Source organism: Bombina bombina, chromosome 2 (assembly GCF_027579735.1).
Source record: "Bombina bombina isolate aBomBom1 chromosome 2, aBomBom1.pri, whole genome shotgun sequence".
In the NCBI taxonomy this organism is placed as follows: Eukaryota; Metazoa; Chordata; class Amphibia; order Anura; family Bombinatoridae; genus Bombina; species Bombina bombina.
The window spans coordinates 676,968,789-676,980,294 of record NC_069500.1 but is presented as its reverse complement, the minus strand read 5'-3'; positions in this window follow the sequence as shown (position 1 = coordinate 676,980,294).

The window sequence follows — 11,506 nt, the reverse complement described above, 5'->3', positions numbered from 1 at the left end:
TAAGGAAGGTACATACCTAAAGCTTTGTTACACAGATAAAAATCATTGTAGTAGACAGATGACTACTTATGGTTTAAAGGGTTAATGAACACATGGAAATTGTAATATGAAGGCCTAGACTACAAGCGGAACAAAAAGAATCTATCTCCCTTGACGCTAGCACACAGATAACAGATCATTTTTATCCTTTAAAATGTCAATAGCACACACAGGGCAGTGAATTATTTCCCCTCAGGTTGTCAGTAATAGACACATATGTTATTTTTTCCTCAGTTTTACATGTGAGCAACACAAACGCAGCAGTGTTTTAACCTTTAAATGGTAGTAACAATCAAACATTTGCATTTACCCCATTTTGTTTCAGCTAGAAAAAATTGAATGTGATCATCAAAAGATCTGTTGTGTTCTAAAAAAGTCAGGACATAAGGATCTGTTGTTCATATCAAGGAAGTGGCATTAATTGAAGGAGTTGATGGACATCCTGAAGCCATTTGCAGAGGCAAGAGATTTGACCCAGGAGGACAAAATGGTGAAAATCAGCTCTGTTGTTTATCTGTTCTTGCTCTGAATCACCGCTTGGAGAAGCTGAAGTCTCATGACTGTTTCTTAAAGGGACACTGAACCCAATTTTTTTTTCTTTTGTGATTCAGATAGAGAATACAAATTTAAGCAACTTTCTAATTTACTCCTATTACCAATTTTTCTTCGTTCTCTTGCTATCTTTATTTGAAAAAAAAGACATATTAGCTATTTTTTTTTAGTTCAGACTCTGGACAGCACTTGTTTATTGGTGGGCGAATTATCCACCAATCAGCAAGAACAACCGAGGTTGTTTACCAAAAATGGGCCGGTATCTATACTTTCATCCTTGCTTTGCAAATAAAGATACCAAGAGAATGAAGAAAATTTGATAATAGGAGTAAATTAGAAAAAAAATGCATGCTCTATCTGAATCACGAAATAAAAAACTTGGGTTCAGTGTACCTTTAACTAGCCTGGTCAGAAGTCTGAAGTCATCCCTGACCAAAAGATAGCTTGGAATCTTTGCCAATATTAAAATGGCAAGCACAAAAGATGGAACCACTGCACATTTTTCACTGCCGTGGGTAGAGCATCACGGGCGCGATCCGATATAGATCGTAGTTTGCGGCGCAAGCGAGGGAACCCGCATCGCCCGCAGTTTCAGCTCGCAACTCGAGCTATCCCATATATGTCGCCGTCAGATGCTAACGTGCCGTAAGTCTGACAAACCAGCGATGTCCAGAAATCTGCGCAAGTACAAATTTCTGGCGTTAGAAACTGCCGGCACCTACAAAACCTGACTAAAGTCTAAATCACCTGCACTGTCTAACACGCCTCCCTAACATAGCCCGACACGTCTAACACGCCTCCCTAACATAGCCCGACACGTCTAACCCTCTATCCGCTATCCCCCCTCACTATCCTAACAATAAAATATGTATTAACCCCTAAACCGCCGCTCCCGGAGCCCGCCGCTACCTAATAAAGTTATTAACCCCTAAACCGCCGCCAGCTATATTAAATCTATAACCCCCTAAAGTGAGCCCCTAACACCGCCGCAATCTACCTTACCTACCCCCTAAAGTGAGCCCCTACCCCGCCGCTATTTTAAAATTATTAACCCCTAATCTAATCCCCCTACCCCGCCGCCATCTATATTAAATTATTTAACCCCTAAAATACTAAACTATCCCTACCACTAAACCTAAGTCTAACCCTACAAATAGCCCTGAAAAGGGCATTTTGCGTGGCATTGCCCCAAAGTAACAGCTCTTTTGCCAGCCCTTAAAATGGCTTTTTGCGGGGCATGCCCCAAAGTAACAGCTCTTTTGCCAGCCCTTAAAAGGGCTTTTGGCGGGGCTTTGTCACAAAGTAAACTGCTCTTTTGCCTACAATCTACATCCCCCTACACCGTGGCCACCTATAATAAATGTATTAACCCCTAATCTAATCCCCCTACACCGCCGCCAGCTATATTAACTATATTAACCCTAATTATATTAGGGTTAATATAGTTAATATCGTTATTATATTATATATATATTAAGTATAATAACCCTATCTAACTCTAACATCCTAACTAAACTCTTATTAAAATAAATCTAATACAGTGTATTAATATTATTAATTAAAATATTCCTATTTAAATCTAAATACTTACCTATAAAATAAACCCTAAGATAGCTACAATGTAATTAATAATTACATTATAGCTATGTTAGGGTTTATATTTATTTTACAGGTAAATTGTTAATTATTTTAACTAGGTATAATAGCTATTAAATAGTTATTAACTATTTAATAGCTACCTAGTTAAAATAATTACCCAATTACCTGTAAAATAAATCCTAACCTAAGTTACAAATACACCTACACTATCAATAAATTAAATAAACTACAAATATCTATCTAAAAATACAATTAAATAAACTAAACTAAATTACAAAAAAAACCAAACACTAAATTACAAAAAATAAAAAAAAGATTACAAGATTTTTAAGCTAATTACACCTATTCTAAGCCCCCTAATAAAATAATAAAGCCCCCCAAAATAAAAAAATTCCCTACCCTATTCTAAATTAAAACAAGTTCAAAGCTCTTTTACCTTACCAGCCCTTAAAAGGGCCTTTTGTGGGGGCATGCCCCAAAGAAAACTGCTCTTTTGCCTGCAAAAAAAAACACAATACCACCCCCCAACATTACAACCCACCACCCACATACCCCTAATCTAACCCAAACCCCCCTTAAATAAACCTAACACTACCCCCCCTGAAGATCTCCCTACCTTGTATTCACCCCGCTGGGCAGAACTCCTCATAGAATCCTATCAGCCAATCGGAATTCGACGGACGCCATCTTGGATGACGTCATTTAAAGGAACCTCATTCGTCGGGAAGTCGTCGTGCCGGAAGGATGCTCCGCGGCGGAGGAGCGAAGTAAGAAGATTGAAGATGCCGATTTGCTTGAAGACGTCGCCGATGGAAGAATACTCTCTGCCGCTTGCTTCAAGACATCGCCCGGATGGAAGAAGACTTCACTGCCGCTTGCTGGAACACATCGCCCGGATCGGATGAGGAGTTCTGCCCGGCGGGGTGAATACAAGGTAGGGAGATCTTCAGGGGGGGTAGTGTTAGGTTTATTTAAGGGGGGTTTGGGTTAGATTAGGGGTATGTGGGTGGTGGGTTGTAATGTTGGGGGGTGGTATTGTGTTTTTTTTTGCAGGCAAAAGAGCAGTTTTCTTTGGGGCATAACCCCACAAAAGGCCCTTTTAAGGGCTGGTAAGGAAAGAGAGCTTTAAACTTGTTTTAATTTAGAATATGGTAGGGAATTTTTTTATTTTGGGGGGCTTTATTATTTTATTAGGGGGCTTAGAATAGGTGTAATTAGCTTAAAAATCTTGTAATCTTTTTTTTATTTTTTGTAATTTAGTGTTTGTTTTTTTTGTAATTTAGTTTAGTTTATTTAATTGTATTTTTAGATAAATATTTGTAGTTTATTTAATTTATTGATAGTGTAGGTGTATTTGTAACTTAGGTTAGGATTTATTTTACAGTTAATTGGGTAATTATTTTAACTAGGTAGCTATTAAATAGTTAATAACTTTTTAATAGCTATTATACCTAGTTAAAATAATTAACAATTTACCTGTAAAATAAATATAAACCCTAACATAGCTATAATGTAATTATTAATTACATTGTAGCTATCTTAGGGTTTATTTTATAGGTAAGTATTTAGATTTAAATAGGAATATTTTAGTTTATAATATGAATTAGATTTATTTAATAAGAATTTAGTTAGGGGTGTTAGGGTTAGATAGAGTTAATATAGTTTATATAAATACTATAGTAACTATATTAACCCTAATATAATTAGGGTTAATATAGTTAATATATATAATGTAATAACTATATTAACTATAATATACTTAGGGTTAATATAGATAATATAGCTGGCGGCGGGGTAGGTAGATTAAATTAGGGGTTAATAATTTTAATATAGATGGCGGCGGTGTAAGGGGTTCACATTAGGGGATAGATCAGTTAGATGGTGGCGGTTTTAGGGGTTCACATTAGGGGATAGATCAGTTAGATGGTGGCGGTTTTAGGGGCTCACAGTAGGGGGTTAGTTTATGTAGATGGTGGCGGTTTAGGGGTTAAATACTTTATTAGGGATTGCGGCGGGGGATCGCGGTTGACAGGGAGATAGACATTGCGCATGCGTTAGGTGTTAGGTTTATTTTAGAAGATCGCGGTTGACAGGGAGATAGACATTGCACATGCGTTAGGTGTTAGGTTTATTTTAGAAGATCGCGGTTGACAGGGAGATAGACATTGCGCATGCGTTAGGTGTTAGGTTTATTTTAGCAGCCAGTTTAGGGAGTTACGGGGCTCCAATAGTCAGCGTAAGGCTTCTTACGGCTGCTTTTTGTGGCGAGGTGAAAATGGAGTAAGATTTCTCCATTTTCGCCACGTAAGTCCTTACGCTGTATATTGGATACCAAATTGCGCGGGTTTGGTATACCTGCCTATGGCCCAAAAAACTACGGGCGACGGCAGAAATATACGCGCGTAACTTCTAGGTTACGCAGTATATAGGATACCAAACCCGCGCAAATATTGGCGTTGCCGACTTTTGCGGGCGACGGTTTTTATCGGATCGACCCCCACATGCTTTTCAGCCCTGAAGTCAAGGAAGTGGTTGCACAAAAAGTGAAGGGTAAATATTATCATACTTTAAAGGGACATTAAACCCGTTTTTTTTTTCTTTCATGATTCAGATAGAGCATGCAATTTTAAACAATTTCTCTTTGTTCTCTCCGTTCTTGGTGTCTTCATTTTAAAAGCAGGAATGTAAGCTTTGGAGCCAGCCAATTTTTGGTTCAGCACCTGGGTAGCACTTGATGATTAGTGGCTTATGTGTAGCTAGCCACCAATCACCAAACGCTAGCAGGGCGCTGAATAAAAAATTAGCTTGCTCCTAAGCTTATATTACTTCTTTTTAAATACAAAACTCCCAAGAGAACAAAGAAAAATTTATAATAGGAGTACATTTTAGAAAGTTGTTAAACATTGCATGCTCTATCTAATCCATGAATGAAAATTGTGGGTTTCATATCCATTTAAATATTTTTCCTGTAATGGCACACAGATTTTAGTTTAACTAACTGCATCTTTAGTTGTAATAGTATTATTTGTCTGTTAGTTTCTGCTGTGCTTACTCTTTGCTAGAACCAGGGTCAGCTGCAAGGGTGCATTACCGGGCAATGCCCACACTAATGGAATGCTGTGCCCCCTCAAAATTTGTCTGACTCAGCCAGGTTGGGAAGGGGGAAGACTGAATGATAATTTACTAGGAAGCACGTATAGGCTCAGCACAGCCATCCAGTGGCAGGTACGTACATTAGGGTGACCACGTGTCCCGGAATGAAAACTGCAGTGACACAGCCTGTTTCCTCTAATGATGAGCAGCACAGCCGCGCAGTGATTTAGTAGTAAGCGCCACATGTGTCAATTAAGGCCGCACATCACAGGGGGCTTTATGATCTTGGAGCCCTTAGCGCGCCAAAAGCCTCTCAGAGCTCAGTTGTGTAAGCAGTGCTAATGATGATGGCAGCAGCGGTAGATGCCTGGCGATTTGCATGCGCATGTTGTTGGTTTCAGAGGTGGCACTGCAGGAATTTCTAAACCGTAAATTTGGGGACCAAAGATCTGACATGTATGTAAACTTATGTGTAGATGGTTGTTCAGCAGGCATGGCAGGCGTAGTAAGCGCCACATGTGTCAATTAAGGCCGCACATCACAGGGGGCTTTATGATCTTGGAGCCCTCGGCGCGCCAAAAGCCTCTCAGAGCTCAGTTGTGTAAGCAGTGCTAATGATGATGGCAGCAGCGGTAGATGCCTGGGGATTCGCATGCGCATGTTGTTGGTTTCAGAGGTGGCACTGCAGGAGCTTCTAAACCGTAAGTTTGGGGACCAAAGATCTGACATGTATGTAAACTTATGTGTAGATGGTTGTTCAGCAGGCATGGCAGGCGTAGTAAGCGCCACATGTGTCAATTAAGGCCGCACATCACAGGGGGCTTTATGATCTTGGAGCCCTCGGCGCGCCAAAAGCCTCTCAGAGCTCAGTTGTGTAAGCAGTGCTAATGATGATGGCAGCAGCGGTAGATGCCTGGGGATTCGCATGCGCATGTTGTTGGTTTCAGAGGTGGCACTGCAGGAGCTTCTAAACCGTAAGTTTGGGGACCAAAGATCTGACATGTATGTAAACTTATGTGTAGATGGTTGTTCAGCAGGCATGGCAGGCGTAGTAAGCGCCACATGTGTCAATTAAGGCCGCACATCACAGGGGGCTTTATGATCTTGGAGCCCTCGGCGCGCCAAAAGCCTCTCAGAGCTCAGTTGTGTAAGCAGTGCTAATGATGATGGCAGCAGCGGTAGATGCCTGGGGATTCGCATGCGCATGTTGTTGGTTTCAGAGGTGGCACTGCAGGAGCTTCTAAACCGTAAGTTTGGGGACCAAAGATCTGACATGTATGTAAACTTATGTGTAGATGGTTGTTCAGCAGGCACGGCAGCTATCTAGCAAAAATTCTGGTTCCTGTTTTATTCCTCCACCAGTGACAGTTTCCAGACCAGCACAATAGCATCCAATTACCAGGACAACTTTATTCAGCTTCATAGGATGGGAATTCAGGATCCCCAGTAATTTTATTTCTGTAACATATTATAACGGCACACAACTACTAAAAGCCATCTTGTCCTGTAATTTGTATTGTAATGCCCAAACCTCTGACTGCCTTACTGTAGTGTGACATTTTCACATAGCCATGGCCAACAGGTTACAGGAATACACAGCACAATGAAATTAAAAATAAAAATACTCCTTATGTGTTCATGCATGTGTATTAAAATGACTGATTCTGGTTCAGTGACTCATGCTGACTGGCCACTATCTGGCAGGGCTCCAAGGTTATGGTTATGAGTGAGGTTGTTTTAACTGCTTAAACCAATTTAAGATGTCATTTTTGAGGTGTTCTAGAAGGGATAAAAAAGATTGGTTTAGGTAATTGAGAATAAAATGAGATCCCTGTTGGCATGGATAATCTATTCTGTTTTATTGACATGTCAAAACTAGTTAATATGAATGATGATCTGCTCTTGTTATTTAATGTTAATAGTATACTTGTCACTCAAAAGCAATGGGTAATGTTTTGTACAGCTTGTCTACCAAAAAAAATACTGGTAGAGCACTGGTTTTTAAAGGTGTCCTCAGGCCTCCATTTCACCTGTGCTCCAGTTCAGAAAACCACAAAATGTGGCCTGTTAGGGAGGCCCGAGGATAGGTTTGAAAACCAGTGTGCTAGAGTCATAAAGAATGTTAAGTAGTCAGTATGGGATGGATACATATATTTAAATACATGGTTAAAGTAAATTTATTTCAATGTTTTGCATTTGTCCCTATTTTAGAAACCTGAGAAACCTGTGCTCCTAAAATGTTAATAATGCTGACTCCTGCATTCTCTTGAAAAGTAAAATGTATAACCTCTATAAAGCCCATTTAACAGGGCTCTCAAAAATATACCTGTTGGATCATACATTTGTTTGTATATTTTGCATCTATGTGTGTGTGTGTATGTCCGTTTTCTGGAAAGTGTAGGTCTGCTCTTATTTTGACTCTCATACATGCTTTGTAAATGCTTGCCCCCTTGTGAAAAAAAAATGCCCCCCCATTTCATTTGTTCTGGAGCCGACCCTGGCTAGAACTGATCTTCCAAGATGAATAAATGAGATACACAGCCGGCGAAATAGTGAACAAATATTACTCCAAGCTGGTAGCTATAAGAGGCGCCAAAAGGACATAGATAATATAAATCTGCTTAGTGGTCAGTATACAAGTATATATATACAAAGTAAAAATGCACGTCTAGGTTAATATAGAAAAAAGTGAAATATATACTAATGTATATAAAATAATAAATTACTGTACATCCAAGAAGTATATGCTATAGAGGCAGTACAAATAGTCAAACCAATGATATATAACAAGATATAACAACCAAAATATACAGAATGTAACAATGTTGCAAAATAATGTGTATATTAAAAATAAAAAATGAATATAATGTCATGTAATAGGGATTATCCAAATAAACGAAGGTATCACAGCTCCAGGCAGCTCCTCTTGGTATGTCTCGCCACGACAAGTGATGGAAAGGTCTAGAAAGAAAAAATAGAGGGCGCCATATGGTGCAAATCAAACAGGTGACCGATGGTACAGGTACAAGAACGGCTGAAATCTTACTCACGTGGTGAAGAGCACAAAAGTGCAATATTCGCAGGCCGGAACCAATAGGTCGTCCGGCAGACACTGAGGCACACTGAGAGTTAATAGTATCCTCGTCCCATCCAGGAGGGAGTCCAAAGATGTTCTTTTGTGCCACAGGAGATATCACAATGTTGAGCAATGGTCCATTCTTGTAGAGGCACAACGATAGTAAGTGGGAGCCAGCAAGAGCAAGCAGCAGGCACAAGCAGCAGCGAGAATAATGTGATAAAAACGATTTATTTCAAGATTAAAATAGTAGCAACACGTTCCTCCGTGTCACAGCACGGTTTAATCAGGCTGTATCGTGCTGTGACACGGAGAAACGCATTGCTACTATTTTAATCTTTTAAATAATTAATTTCTTTCATGTAATTAGCAAGAGTCCATGAGCTAGTGACGTATGGGATATACATTCCTACCAGGAGGGGCAAAGTTTCCCAAACCTCAAAATGCCTATAAATACACCCCTCACCACACCCACAATTCAGTTTTACAAACTTTGCCTCCTATGGAGGTGGTGAAGTAAGTTTGTGCTAGATTCTACGTTGATATGCGCTCCGCAGCAGGTTGGAGCCCGGTTTTCCTCTCAGCGTGCAGTGAATGTCAGAGGGATGTGAGGAGAGTATTGCCTATTTGAATTCAATGATCTCCTTCTACGGCGTCTATTTCATAGGTTCTCTGTTATCGGTCGTAGAGATTCATCTCTTACCTCCCTTTTCAGATCGACGATATACTCTTATATATACCATTACCTCTACTGATTCTCGTTTCAGTACTGGTTTGGCTTTCTACAACATGTAGATGAGTGTCCTGGGGTAAGTAAGTCTTATTTTTGTGACTCTCTAAGCTATGGTTGGGCACTTTTATATAAAGTTCTAAATATATGTATTCAAACATTTATTTGCCTTGACTCAGGATGTTCAACATTCCTTATTTTCAGACAGTCAGTTTCATATTTGGGATAATGCATATGAATAAATCATTTTTTTCTTACCTTAAATATTTGACTTTTCCCTGTGGGCTGTTAGGCTCGCGGGGGCTGAAAATGCTTCATTTTATTGCGTCATTCTTGGCGCAGACTTTTTTGGCGCAAAATTTTTTTTCTGTTTCCGGCGTCATACGTGTCGCCGGAAGTTGCGTCATTTTTGACGTTCTTTTGCGCCAAAAGTGTCGGCGTTCCGGATGTGGCATCATTTTTGGCGCCAAAAGCATTTAGGCGCCAAATAATGTGGGCGTCTTTTTTGGCGCTAAAAAAATATGGGCGTCACTATTGTCTCCACATTATTTAAGTCTCATTATTTTGTGCTTCTGGTTGCTAGAAGCTTATTCACTGGCATTTTTTTCCCATTCCTGAAACTGTCATTTAAGGAATTTGATCAATTTTGCTTTATATGTTGTTTTTTCTATTACATATTGCAAGATGTCCCACGTTGAAGCTGAGTCAGAAGATACTTCTGGAAAATCGCTGCCTGGTGCTGGAGCTACCAAAGCTAAGTGTATCTGCTGTAAACTTTTGGTATCTGTTCCTCCAGCTGTTGTTTGTACTGTTTGTCATGACAAACTTGCTAATGCAGATAATATTTCCTTTAGTACTGTTACATTACCTGTTGCTGTTCCGTCAACATCTAATATTCAGAGTGTTCCTGATAACATAAGAGATTTTGTTTCTAAATCCATTAAGAAGGCTATGTCTGTTATTCCTCCTTCTAGTAAACGTAAAAAGTCTTTTAAAACTTCTCATTTTTCAGATGAATTTTTAAATGAACATCATCATTCTGATACTGATATTTGTTCTTCTGATTCAGAGGATTCTGTCTCAGAGGTTGATGCTGATAAATCTTCATATTTATTTAAAATGGAATTTATTCGTTCTTTACTTAAAGAAGTCCTAATTGCATTAGAAATTGAGGATTCTAGTCCTCTTGATACTAAATCTAAACGTTTAGATAAGGTTTTTAAATCTCCTGTAGTTATTCCAGAAGTATTTCCTGTCCCTGGTGCTATTTCTGAAGTAATTTCCAGGGAATGGAATAATTTGGGTAATTCTTTTACTCCTTCTAAACGTTTTAAGCAATTATATCCTGTGCCATCTGACAGATTAGAATTTTGGGACAAAATCCCTAAGGTTGATGGGGCTGTCTCTACTCTTGCTAAGCGTACTACTATTCCTACGGCAGATGGTACTTCCTTTAAGGATCCTTTAGATAGGAAAATTGAATCCTTTCTAAGAAAAGCTTACTTGTGTTCAGGTAATCTTCTTAGACCTGCTATATCTTTAGCGGATGTTGCTGCAGCTTCAACTTTTTGGTTAGAAGCTTTAGCGCAACAAGTAACAGATCATAATTCTCATAGCATTATTATTCTTCTACAACATGCTAATAATTTTATTTGTGATGCCATCTTTGATATCATTAGAGTTGATATCAGGTATATGTCTCTAGCTATCTTAGCTAGAAGAGCTTTATGGCTTAAAAGTTGGAATGCTGATATGTCTTCTAAGTTTACTCTGCTTTCCCTTTCTTTCCAGGGTAATAAATTATTTGGTTCTCAGTTGGATTCTATTATCTCAACTGTTACTGGAGGGAAAGGAACTTTTTTACCACAGGATAAAAAATCTAAAGGTAAATTTAGGTCTAATAATCGTTTTCGTTCACAACAAGGAACAAAAGCCTGATCCTTCATCCTCAGGAGCGGTATCAGTTTGGAAACCATCTCCAGTCTGGAATAAATCCAAGCCTTTTAGAAAACCAAAGCCAGCTCCCAAGTCCACATGAAGGTGCGGCCCTCATTCCAGCTCAGCTGGTAGGGGGCAGATTACGTTTTTTCAAAGAAATTTGGTTCAATTCCGTTCACAATCTCTGGATTCAGAACATTGTTTCAGAAGGGTACAGAATTGGCTTCAAGATAAGGCCTCCTGCAAAGAGATTTTTTCTTTCCCGTGTCCCAGTAAATCCAGCGAAAGCTCAAGCATTTCTGAAATGTGTTTCAGATCTAGAGTTGGCTGGAGTAATTATGCCAGTTCCAGTTCTGGAACAGGGGCTGGGGTTTTATTCAAATCTCTTCATTGTACCAAAGAAGGAGAATTCTTTCAGACCAGTTCTGGATCTAAAAATATTGAATCGTTATGTAAGGATACCAACATTCAAGATGTTA